Genomic DNA, 13,962 nt, shown 5'->3' on the forward strand with positions numbered 1-13,962 from the left:
TCAGGCCCCAACATAACTCTCCATCACATTCAAACCCATCAGTGGAAGACTGCTTTCTCTGGGGAATGTGGCCTACCTCTAGCTTGGAACGTCTGCCTGCTGAGAGGTGACATGAACAGTAACCACTGTCTAGTTACTTTAGGTCCACCGAAGGTAAATAATAGAAAGGAGATTGGAAATATTCTCTTGAATCCTGTGATGCCAAAGATCTTACACAAACATAGTCTCATTTTGGAGAAAGTGCTTAAAATTCCCTCTTTTAGAAGTATTTTAAGTGCCAAATCTGACAGAAATCATATTAATTGTATCTTTTAAATAGTAATGCAAGGAGCAAAACAAAGTATCGGCTCACAGAAACATGTTTCCTTCTTCCAGTGTCCCCTTCATATAATAAATTATCTGACCAACAGCCAGAATGATATTTTTAAAATATAAATCAGGAGGAGGGAGGGATGAATAGGTGGAGCACAGAGCACTATTTGGGCAGTGAAATGACTCTGTGTGATACTAGAATGATGAATACACACCATTATACATTCGTCTAAACCCATAGAAGGTGCAACACTAAGAGGGAACACTTATGCAAACAGTGGACTCTGGGTGGTTATGATGTGTCAGTGCATGTTCATCAGTTGTAACAAATGTCCCACTCTGGTGGGGACATTGACAGTGGAGCATGGGGTTGTAGAGGAATCTCTTAACCTGCCTCCCTCAATTTTTCTGTGAACCTAAAACTGCTCTAAAAAATGAAGTCTATCAAATCTATGTGCGTATATATAGTAAAAATCTCTGTATATTTAATTTAAAATATATGTTTAATATTTATATATTAATAATAATAATATATAGTCAAGCCACTCCCTTCTTTATCAAACTTCCATTATCCTTGAAGGAAAGTCATGACTCCTCAGTGTCATCTGGCTGACAGGTAATCAGACCTCATCTTTATCACTACTCTCCATCAGCAGAGGCAGATACAGGTTTTTTATATCTGAGGCTTAAAGAACCATTTGTAATAAGAACATAAAGTAACAAAATCTGAATTTAGGTGCAGTGCCTTGCAAAGATTCACTGGTTTGATAATAAATCCAGCACTGGTCAATAACCTAACACCAAACCCGTGTTCCTTTTGCTCACTGAAAAGGCCAAACCCATTCACAACTCAGAGTGCTTGTGCTAGCTCAAAATAGGATCCTTCTCATCATTCATTCACTGAAATCATCAGCTCCTCAGAGAGATGGGGCCTTAGGTACTATGTTTGCAGTGGTCACACATCACCCCACTCCCATTGCATTACTTTGTTTAGTCGTTGCACACTCTGGAATTGCATTACATTGCATTATACTGCATGTATTGGTATGGAGCAGACAAATATAGGTTGACTGAATGCATGCATGCATGAGTCTACTTTTTTTAAAAGAGCGTATCATGACAGTGTTCCATTCCGGAAATCTGAGACTCTATCCAGGTTAACATTAGTAAACATGATGACATTGGTCATAATGACAAAGTCAAACCAGTAAGGTTCTCTTGCTGCTGCACATAGATATCTGCACGCAGATAGACGTCTGAAAAAGGTTAGCATGCAACAGAATTCCTTAGTTAAGTCAGAAGAGCTTAGTACTTTCTGAATCTGGGAGGTGACACAAGGCAAATTACACCCTCATGCTAGACAGTGAGACAACAGTAGTCTTTCTAAGCATGATGGAAATAGAGAAGTATTCTGTTATCACCAAAATGTTTACACAATCCCGTGAAAGGGCTAGTAACTAAAAAACTTTTCAAAGAGTTTGACAAGGAATTAGGGAAAAAAAAAAACTCAAGAATTCATTTGTGGAAGATATTTATATGAAAATGTTTCTATCCCCAAATGACACTCAAAAAATAGCAGGTATGAAATATTACATTCACAGTAGCAAACAAAATAATTATGCTCCCAGGAGTAAACTCAACCAAGTGTTATGAAAGAAGAACATAAAGAAAGCCAAAAGGCTAAAGAAAATTGTAGTGCCTCAGAAACGAGGCATGAATTGTCACTGAAATAGCTCAGTATTGTAGAAATGTTGGTTTTCCCTAAATTAATTTGCAAAAATTCAAAGAACCCCAGCCAAATTCTTTTTATTGACTTTTAAAATTCATCTGGAGTGAAAGAACAGCCAGAAACACCCTGAAAATAGAAATTATGGGGCATTGGAACATATAGGACCATAAAATTGATGCAATAATAAACATATGCTAGAAGAGACAGATCACAAAAACAAGAATATAGTAACAGATAAATAGGAGGATCTCGTAAAGCTAGCACTCCAAATCTGTCATGAAAAGATGGATTATTCTCATGAAAATTGGTTTCCTATCTCACTCCACACAACAAAGCAAATTGTAGATAGATTTTTTTTAATTACATGGAGTAAACAAAACTGCAACAGTACAAAAAGAAAATATGGGTGACTCCTTTGTAGTGTTCTGCTGAGGAAGGCATTTCCAGGCATGGCAATTAGAAATGAAAGTGTGAAGAAAAACCTGGATATTTTATTTATTCTGTATGCAAAATGAATGATGTAAAAATGCAAACTAGACAATTATCTGGAAACAAATGGTCCTATGTCAAAAAGCAAAAAGTTGATATCTGTTATTTACCCCTTAAAATACCCTTCACAGCAAAACAGAATTGAGCAAATTTGTGAACAGGCAATTTTCAGAAAAAGAGAAGGAAATTAACTAAAAAACATTTAAAAAACCAAACTCACTACTATCCTTCCTTCCATAAAACAATTTTGCAAGATTTTACTTTTCTCCTATTATTTTGGCAAAAAATTAACAAAGTAGTGACATGAATTTTCTAAAAAAGAAAAAAAAGAAAAAAAAGCTGGAAGATGGAAACCTTTATACAATCTTGGTAGGTTAAATTTATGAATATAGTCAAATTTCTATTATATATATGCAATGTATGTAATGTGTATACAATTCTTGATAGTGTGATTTGTTTCAAATGAACTAGTTATAAAAATATTTGCAGAAGTGCCCAAAGATACAGCTATCTAGAAGGTAAGAATGGGTAAAATATGTAAGACACACAAATCCAGGTGTTTATTTTTATAGAGAAAAAAAGTGAAGACTTAATTGTTCACAATAGAATATTATGCAATAGCTTATTTTACATTCATCCAATAGAATAGCACCCTGAACTTTGAGGTAATGCTGTCATTTGAAAGATGCTATGGAAAGATACGAATAACATATCGTTGGGAGAATGTGTGATGAGATTCATTGTTGCAGATATATATTTACAACATATTCTGTGTCTATATCTGGGAGGAAGAATTATGGGGTTTATGAGTGGGTATTTAGAATTTTTAAAACTTGTCTTTACATACATATCTATTACTTTGAGAACAAGAAAAAGAAGTAATTATATGCACAGTTCAAGTGAAAGTATCTGAATAAGAAAATCATTTATTCTACAGTCATTGGGGAGGCAAGATTTGTGTGAGCAAAATAAGCAACTAATACTTAGAAAAGAATTTTTAGCTTGAGTCCAGCAGAATAAAAAACACACGCTCTTTAGTTGAAATATGAGATGGCTCCCTCATGGTGAGAGGATCAACCTCAATTTGCTAACATCTTGCAACTGTGTTTCTCCCAATATGTTGAGATCACTGTGCTCAGGTGCCTAGAGAATAAAATATAGTATCCCCTGAAAACCAGTCTTTTTCCCTTTCCAGTCAAGAAGAAGAATGATTTACACTCTCTGCCTTCATTACTTTTCTTATAAGATAAGGAGATTGAATCTATTTTCTGCCAAAGAAATGCTATTTTATATTAACATTCTTGCCATAAAAACATGACAACAGAAGGATGCCTAGTGGGCTCAGTGCATGGAGCATGCGATTCTTGATCTTGGGGTGGTGAGTTTGAGCCCCGTGATGGGTGTGTGTGTGTGTGTGTGTGTGTGTGTGTATAAAACAACATGGTCTGGGGGAAGTGTTTAAGAATTGTTGTGATCTTTCTATCATGTTGAAAAACACATCTTGGCAATTTGGCATCTGACTTGAAGGTTGGACCATGGTGAGACTGAGTAGGGTCTGCCTGCGACCAGGAGCAGGTTGACTTTGAGAATGTTCCCAATCTTTAAAAAATACAGCAGGTCTTTCCAAAAGCTGAGGTGTGGATGGTGGGGACAGATGAGTGGGTATATGTTTCATTCGGTACCTAAGCTTTCTGATTACTGATTGTTCAGTTTTTTCTGGATTCCCATGAAATTTCTTAATACCACCTTCCCCCTTTTGTGAGCTAGACTGATGGAGTTCCCATTCCTCTCAATCAAGAATTCTCACTGTCCATTTTCACACGTTTGCAGCAAGGCAGAAATAGCTCCTTTCTAGGTCAGATGGAAAAGGGCACCACCTTGGTAAATGAAATGGCCTGGGTAACAAAAATCAAATGATTCACTTGGCCCTGGTCATTTCTATCACAGCAGGTGTTCTAGGCACCCTGAGAAGGAGCAAATCCTTATACACAAGTTATAATGCTACATTTGACAATGGCTGAAACACAGTAGCGCAAGGATGTAGGTTTTGTGATTTGTAATGGTTGAGACTATGTTTCAAGGAATGACTGATTCCACTCAAATGTGTTTATTCAGGGAAATTCTGTAGTACGTGGAGAACAAGCCATGACTGAAAGTCAATGCCCATAACTCCAGGCTGACTTGTTTCATTATTTTCCCTCATGCTGGTGGATATAGCAAAGCATGGAGCTAATGTGGTCATTAAATCACAGCTCTGAATTTGCTTGGAGTTTTCTGGTGTTCGGTTAAAATAAGTTGGAAAGTTGGAAAGGCTTTCAGATTTTTCTCCCCTGTTTAACTCAATTCAGTCTGGATCAATCAAACCAGACCTTGGAACTATGTTGGATGCTCTTGTAAATCTCAGACTTCTCTGCCTCTATATTGTGTTCAGAGAGATGTCTGGAAATGTGAACCTAAAATGCTATGCAGGGAAAATAATGGGCACAGTTATAAGCAGTGGCTTTTGTAATCACAGCAAAAAGATATTTTCTTTCTCTTCCATGAAAAATATATTGCAAGTTGCTTCCCTAAAGCAGATAAAACTAAAGGAGGAACCACAATTTCTGATGACATTAAAAAAATGCCTTGACAAAGAGCCTATTTCTTGTTGGTTAATCTTGGAGGCAGGCAGCCAGATTGTTGTGGGTGTCATGCAGGCTGAGGACGTGTTACAGCATTTGGCAAACTACGTCATGCACAGGTTAGGGATTACTGATGAAAGCATGCATTTGAGACTCAAGTATTAATTTCATTGCTTACATATCTTTTGGTCAGATTTATATTTTTTAAAGACGTATTTATTTTAGAGAGCGAGAGTGTGCTTGCACACAAGTTGGGGGGGAGGAGAGGAAGAGGGAAAGGGAGAGAATCTCAGGCAGACTCCCCACTGAGCACGGAGCCTGTCGTGGGGCTGGATCTCACAATCCATGAGATCATGACCTGAGCTGAAATCAAGAGTCAGACACTCAACTGCCTGAGCTGCCCAGGTGCCCCAAGGTCAGATGTATTTTCAAAAATTTATCCTCAACTATATCTGTTTTTCTTAAATACCAGCAGTATTGCTTTAAAAGTGGAAAAAGGTGAGTAACTAGTAATTTTGTCTTTCTAGAAATAGTTTGGCTACTTCTTTTTCATTGGTTAACAAATTGGTATTACTGAATTTGTTTAGCATTATGAATTGATTATCTGTTGGCTAGATAAGACGGTAGGCAAAGCTTACTTCTCACTAAAACTGTATGTCTCTGTGACTTTGCAAACCATATTTTGATAGGAGTCTTTGGAATTTTCTCTGACCATTCTATAAATTCAAGTTATCATATTTCAGGTAGATTATAAGTATATAGAAATGCATCCTTTCCCCATCCCTTACGATAACATGACCATAAGGGATATGCAAGGCAGATGATAATTATCACTATCAAATCTGGAATTTCATTCTGGCACATACCTTTATGTAGAAGATTTTACAGACCTGTAGGAAAAAGATAAACCCACTAGAAAAGGAAGCAAGGGATACAAGAGACAATTTTCAGAATTACAAATTGCATACAGAATATTTACTGAAGGGGACCCTGGCTGGCTCAGTCAGTGGAGTGTGTGACTCTTGATCTCAAGGTTGTGGGTTCAAGCCCCACGTTGGGTGCAGAGATTACTTAAAAATAAAGTCTTTTTTTTTAAATACTTACTGAAGAAATGGTAAAACAACAACAAAATGAGTAGAATTAAAAATACATTAACATAGGGTCGCCTGGGTGGCTCAGATGGTTAAGCGTCTGCCTTGAGCTCAGGTCATGATCCCGGGGTCCTGGGATCGAGTCCCACATCGGGCTCCCTGCTCAGCGGGGAGTTTGCTTCTCCCTCTGCCACTCCCACAGCTTGTGCGTGCGTCTTTCCTCTCTATCTCTCAAATAAATAAAATCTTTAAAAAAATACGTTAACATAGGAGACATCATATAATCCAGCTCGAAGAATATCGGCATACAAAGGTAATTTACAACACTGGAAGTGGTGAGGAAACTGGTATCTTATGCTCCATTAGTGGGAGAATGCCCCATACTCAAATGACATCATGAGTATTGAGGGCAAACTGACACGGCATTCACGGAGGGCAGGTAAGGAGAATATTCATTATAAATGTGCATACCTGGGATTGAACGATTCTATTGCTGTTTTTCAGAAGTTTTACCACAGTCACACGACGTAAACATACAGAAATTCTTTTAACACTGTTTTGTAAAAGTATAATGATAAACTTCCTAAAACAGCGACATAATAACAGTGGTTAAAGAAATCTGTGTTAGCATGAAGAGATACTTAGAACTGGTAACAAGGTGATGTCTTCATTGCTTACAGAAAGTGGTTTAAAAGCAGGTAGTAGAGAAAATACGTATATCTAATGCAATCATGGATTTTAATCTGTGTGTATAAACATGCCCAAAATTATGTGTATGAGGCTATGCATACTGTTTATTGTAGGGCACACAGATGAATGGGGGGGATAAAGGTACAAAGGCCAATTTTTCTCTACGCTCTACAATTCTGAGTAATTGAACTTATGAGTTCATAAGAACATATATGCCATATGGTGTCTTAAGTGTTTTTTATGAAGAACACAAAACTGTACAAACCTTCTATGTAACTGTCCAGCTTGCCCTCTGTGCCCTGTAAGAATATAATATAGTCCAATGTCACCGTATCCCTGAGAAAACCAAACAACATAATGTCGCAGTAATTTTTCAGTTTTTAAGCTATAACACAAATGTCACACTCTATGATTTTAAGTATTAATCTTCATTATATTCACCCGCAATAACTCAAGCAAACTTCAGTTTAATTACATAAAACTTGAGATCGTTGCCCCTCAAAATATTTTGAAGAAACACGATTTTGAAAACTAGAGCCAAAGTACTCGCAAATCTGTCTTAAAATAGATTGAGCCTAGGCAGGTGTTAGTCATCAGTGATACAGAGTTTCCCTGTTTTTACTCCCCTTCCTTTGCGGCAATTGCGAGTCGACACCCCATTTCCCTGCCTCTTGTCTGAGTATGCGGGCTTTATGCAGCCCTCGTCTGATGCGGCTGTGCGGACAGATCACAGTTTGAGAGTCTGTCCCTCCTGTGGTAGCAACAAACTCAGCAACACAGTTCCATTACCGACACCAAAGAGGGTAATTTACAAACGTTGCCTGAATTCACCCCGTCGCACAACCACTCCCTTTGTTAAGTTCATAGGATTGATCAGTCCACTGGGTGAGATGAACGTACTCCATCTGGCTTGTGGTTGGTTTTCAAGTAACTGGAGAAAACCTTGTGACATGATTTCTAACTTCATCCTCTGGGTGGCTTTTGGGTTGTCATGCCGGCTTGTGGAGCACAGTTCATTTATCTCCTTTAAAAAGTAAGTGATAGAAATAAATTGAGTAGAAAGCTAGAGGTTGGCCTGGACACCAATGTGTATTATGAATGAGTATTGAGGGCAAACTTCAGAACAAACTCCTAGCCACACAAAAAATCTAAATGAATGTTGGGAAGACAGACATGGTTTAGTAGGGCCTGTTTTTCAATGAAATGAATTTAATGTTGCTATGTGATAAAATTAATACATATTAACTTATAAGCAATTCTGAAAAAATAGCTAGCTGTTGACAGTTGTTGTAAATGGCCTTCCATATTTCCTAATTTTATTGCTTTATATTTGTTCCAAATTTATCAAAATCTTTTATTGCATTTTTCATTTTAGGTTATCATATCCATGCCAAACATTTTAATAATTGCATAATATACTGCCTTAGAGTGGCTGCACCAGCTTGCTTTCCCACCAGCAATATAAGAGGGTTCCCCTTTCTCCACATCCTCACCAACATTTCTTGTTCCCTGTCTTGTTAATTTTAGCCATTGTGACGGGTGTGAGGTGGTATCTCATTGGGGTTTTGATTTGCATTTCCCTGATGCTTGAGTGATGTGGAGCATTTTTTCATGTGTCTGTTGGCCATTTGTATGTCTTCTTTGGAGAAGTGTCTGTTCATGTCTTCTGCCCATTTTTTGACTTGATTATTTGTTTTTTGGGTGTTGAGTTTGGTAAGTTCATTATAGATCTTGGATACTAGCCCTTTATCTGATATGTCATTTGCAAATATCTTCTCCCATTCTGTGGGTTGCCTCCTTGTTTTGTTGACTGTTTCCTTTCCTGTGCAGACACTTTTTATCTTGATGAAGTCCCAAGAGTTCATTTTTGCTTGTTTCCCTTGCCTTTGGAGACATGTCTAGCAAGAAGTTGCTGCGGCTGAGGTCGAAGAGGTTGCTGCCTGTGTTCTCCTTTAGGATTTTGATGGACTCCTGTCTCACATTTAGGTCTCTCAATCATTTGGAGTCTATTTTTGTGTGTGGTGTAAGGAAATGGTCCAGTTTCATTCTTCTGCATGTGGCTGTCCAATTTTCCCAACACCATTTGTTGAAGAGACTGTCTTTTTTCCATTGGATGTTCTTTCCTGCTTTGTTGAAGATGAGTTGCCCATAGAGTTGAGGGTCCATTTCTGAGCTCTCTGTTCTGTTCCATAGATCTATGTGTCTGTTTTTGTGCCAGTACCATAGTGTCTTGATGATGACAGCTTTGTAATATAATCAAGCCTCTTATTTTAGATGAGGAAGCTAATGCCCAGAGAAGCAAAATGGATTTACAGAGGCCCCAGATAGGTTCCAGTTCTGACACAGAACTAAAATCTCCAGCGTCCCAGTTCAGTCCTTTGTGGGAAAATGGAGACGTTGAAGGATAATTTGGTACCAGTATCTCTTATGTGGGATGACCAACTAAGGAGAAAATCAGAGTTAAGACATGGGTGTGAACAATAATGAACTAGAACTTAGAAACATTCTAAAAATAATAAATAAAGTGATGGCATAAGAAAAAACTTAGTAACAGTCTAATCTAGTGAATCACGACTTTAGAGAGAAGGAATAATATTCTATGCACCTTTGAATTTCAAGTGCCAGGCAAAGTGCCCAACTTGTAGAAAGTTCTCAAAACTGTTCTTAGAAAACTGCTTCACAGTTTTGCAGTGCTCCATCAATGAGTGGGATGACTTGAACCATTTTTATTCTTCATCAACAGTAGACTGCAGTAAGTAGGTGCTGGCCATATTGGGCAGTGCAGGTTTCAATGTGTGGGTACAGCTGGAATATTGGAAACACCAGGACTGATTTTAAATCCCAACTAAGTCCTCGTATCAGCATGAACTGTGCTGTTCAACATATAACTTCCAGTTGGGAAAATTTGAGTTCTTCTTTCATTTTTAGTTAAGAGAGAACTTTCTGGATGCATGGGTAAGCTGAAACATTTGGAATCCTTCTTGCTCGTGTCATGTGTATGAAGTACAGCTCCCACTCAAATTTGAACTTGCTTGTTCCCTTGGCAGTTCATGCTCAAGAGCTCAGGACACACTGAAGTGTCCGTCTAGTGTTGGTCCCAATGGTAGCGTCGCTGCAGTCTCCTGATGACTTTGTACATGTCTGACATGTCCCAGCTCCCCTTGGGGTTCCTGCAGTGGCTCACTCTCAGGAGCTAGAGAGCTGAATTTTCCTTGCTAGCAATAGCTTTCATGTGTTTTCAATAAGAGAAAACAGATGCATATCCAGTTATCTTTGCAGTCCATAAATTCACAGAGAATGTGGTCTTTTTTTCCCCCCATACCCATCAAAAGCTGCTGAGGTTTGCCAGGCATCCAAGACCTTGCTCTTGACGCATAACCTCTGAGCCCCATGCAGTCCTCAGCAAGAGACCCTATCCCCAAAACAGTGCACCTGCTTAAACCATCTGTGGAGTCCAAACAGATTCAATTTCCCTTGCACTTCATTTATGCTAACAGAAATCACATGGGTGAAGCTGAATTTTTCCATCAAGGCATCAATGGACACATAGACCAACCCCAAGTAATCTACACAGGCAGTATGCTAAAAAAAATTTATATGCAGAAATCCACCGAAATCTTCTAGTGATGCAGTCATTTCATAAATGAGAAAATCAAAGCATCTGATCACATAAGGTAACCCGCCTCTTCTAAGATCACTGGAGTACTGACAGACTCAACGAAAAGTGTTTTACAACATCCCTATATAATTGCTACTCAACTCAGTTTTCATCTGTTAAATATGTCCATTTGGAGAAGGACATATTAGCTATATCCTGAATAGATCATTTCTTTTGATTTGCACACACACACACAAAAAAGTGATCGTGCCTGCAGCTGAACATACAGTGACGACGATATGCCCCTGTGTAACTGTTTTCCAAGACGACACCAGCCTTCCTAACCATTCATTTATAAAGTCAGATACTTATGTTCTAATTTGGACAAATTAGCTAGTAGAATTCCTCTGTCCTTCATACTCAACATTTGGGATATATTTCTATGACTCTCTTTATTCTGAGGGTAAGAATAAAGCCTTTGGTAATGTCCTGAATCTTGAGCAGACTCTCCCTGTATTTCATTGCCTTTTTGTCTTTCTTTTCTTTTATTAATGCCTCCTATTCACATTTTCCTGCCCTATCACTGGTTTTCTGCTTGAAGAAGGATTGAAAATGCTTGAGATCTCAGATATCATAAGTAAACTAACCTCTCGTGACTAAACTCCGCAATGTCAAAAATGCGGCTCTGATAAATCAAAAAAATTATGTAGTTGTGGGAAACAAGGCTAATGAATGAGGCATATTGACATGATGATCACAAATGTGTCAAGTCTAAGCTGTTAGTCTAGATTCTGCTACAAACTTGCCCTGATTTCTTTGATATTCTGAAGACATTTCTATGATCCCCCTAATCAATACCTTTTTTAAAAACTGACATTATTTTATTTAATAATATCACTTCCTAAATGATAATCTATGTAAAATCTGCTTAAATAAAAATATGAGGACTTAATAGGGCTCATGAGAACTATTATTAATAAATGAAAAGCTATTAGTAACAGAACTGCCAAGACTTAATCAATCAGTGGTTTTTTTTTTTTTAAGATTTTATTTATTTATATGACACAGAGAGACACAGCGAGAGAGGGAACACAGCAGGGGGAGTGGGAGAGGGAGAAGCAGGCTTCCTGCCGAGCAGAGAGCCCAATGCGGGACTCGATCCCAGGACCCTGGGATCATGACCTGAGCCAAAGGCAGACGCTTAACCGACTGAGCCACCCAGGCACCCCTCAATCAGTGTTAATTATAGGGCTACTTATGAATATAGGGCAATTCTGAAAGGCATATTATATATTCCATAGTTGTTCAATCTAGTTTAGAAGAGACTTTATAAAATATATATGTTTTTAGGGGTGCCTGGGTGGCTCAGTCATTAAGCATCTGCCTTAGGCTTAGCTCATGATCCCAGGTACCTGGGATTGAGCCCCACATCGGGCTCCCTGCTCAGCGGGGAGCCTGCTTCTCCCTCTCCCACTCCCCCTGCTTGTGTCCCCTCTCTTGCTGTGTCTCTCTCTGTCAAATGAAGAAATAAAATCTTTAAAAAAATAAATAAAATATATATGTTTTTAATTCCAGTACAGTTAACATACAGTGTTATATTAGTCTCAGGTGTACAAAATAGTGATTCAACAATTCCAAACATTGCTCAGTGCTCGTCATGGTAAGTGTACTCTTCATCCCCATCACCTATTTCACCCATCCCCCACCAACTCCCCTATGGCAACCACCAGTTTCTTCTCTGTAGTTAAGAGCCTGTTTTTTCTTTATCTCTTTTTTTTCTTTGTTGGTTTGTTTTGTTTCTTAAATTCCACATATGAGTGAAATCATATGGTATTTGTCTTTCTCTGACTTATTTCACTTAGCATTATATCCTCTGGATCAATCCATGTCATTGGACATGGCAAGACTTCATTCTTTTTTATGACTGAGTACTAGTCCATTGTATATATATTCCACATACCTTTTTTATCTATTCTTGTATTGATAGACGCTTGGGCTGCCTCCAGAATTTGGCTATTGTAAATAATGCTGCATTAAACATAGAGGTGCATATAGCTTTTCAAATTAGTGACTTTGTGTTCTTTGGGTAAAATGCCCAATAGTGGAATTACTGGATCCTGTCATGATTCTATTTTTAATTTTTTGAGGAACCTCCATAAAGTTTTTCAGAGCGGCTGCACCAGCTCACTTTCCCACCAGCAGTGCACAGGGTTCCCCTTTCCCCACATCCTGGCCAACACTTGTTGTTTCTTCTGTTATTGATTTTAGCCATTCTGACAGGTGTGAGGTGATATCTCATTGTAGTTTTGATTGGCATTTCTCACGATGGGTGATATTGAGCATCTTTTCATGTGTCTGTTGGCCAACTGGATGTCTTCTTTACATAAATGTTCACATGTTCATGTCTCCTGCCCATTTTTTAATTGGATTATTTGTTTTTGAGGTGTCGAGTTGTGTAAGTTCTTGATATACTTTGGATACGAACCCTTTATCAGATATGTCATTTGCAAATATCTTCTCCCGTTCCATAAGTTGACTTTTAGTTTTATTGATTGTTTCCTTCCGTGTGCAGAAGCTTTCTATTTTGATGTAGTCCCAGTAGTTTATTTTTGCTCTCGTTTCCGCTGCCTCAGGAGACATATCTAGAAATATGTTGCTACAGCCAATGTCAGAGAAATTACTGCCTGTGTTCTCTTGTAGATTTTTTATGGTTTCAGGTCTCACATTTAGGTCTTTAATCCCTTGTGAGTTTATTTTTCTGTCTGCTGTAGGAAAGTAGTCTAGTTTCATGCTTTCTTTCTTTTTTTTAAGATTTATGTATTTGAGAGAGAAAGAGAGTGAGAGAGGACACCAAGCCGGGGGTTGGGGGTGTGAGGAGCAGAGGGAGAGGGCGAAGCAGACTCCCCGCTAAGCAGGGAGCCCAAAGCAGGACTTGATCCCAGGACCCAGAGATCACGATGTGAACCGAAGGCAGACGCTTAACTGACTGAGCCACCCAGGTGCCCCCAGTTTCATTCTTTTGCATGTTGCTGTCCAGTTTTCCCAGTACTAGTTATTGACAGGATTTTTTCCCATTACATATTCTGCCTCCTTTGTTGTAGATTAATTGACTATATAATCGTGGGTTTACTTCTGGGCTGTCTACTCTGTTCCACTGATCTATGCATCTATTTTTGTGCCAATACATTACTGTTTGGCTTACTCCTGCTTTGTCGTATATGAAGAGAAGACATTTAAACTACATTTACATTACTAATAACTTTTAGTAGTTGTTAAGGAGGATATGAGAATGAGCAAGAATAGAACCTCATTTAAATTATAATTTCTTTACGTGATTATATATAATATATAATTGCTGAAACTCCGATGAAAACATTTGGAAAGAGATGGGGAACCTGGAACACACACACACACACAAAAAAAGGGTGAAAT

General features: G+C 38.3%; 1 protein-coding gene across 1 annotated transcript in view; it reads left to right on the plus strand.

The window, feature by feature from the left end:
* The window catches only part of LOC123851370 (uncharacterized), a 423,494-nt gene that overhangs the window by 394,958 nt on the left and 14,574 nt on the right, over window positions 1–13,962 (plus strand). The gene's annotated exons all lie outside the window — the stretch shown is intronic.

Source organism: Mirounga angustirostris, unplaced genomic scaffold (genome assembly GCF_029215605.1).
Source record: "Mirounga angustirostris isolate CCGP_5_RB_7025 unplaced genomic scaffold, mMirAng1.0.hap1 SCAF_11, whole genome shotgun sequence".
NCBI classification, from domain to species: domain Eukaryota; kingdom Metazoa; phylum Chordata; class Mammalia; order Carnivora; family Phocidae; genus Mirounga; species Mirounga angustirostris.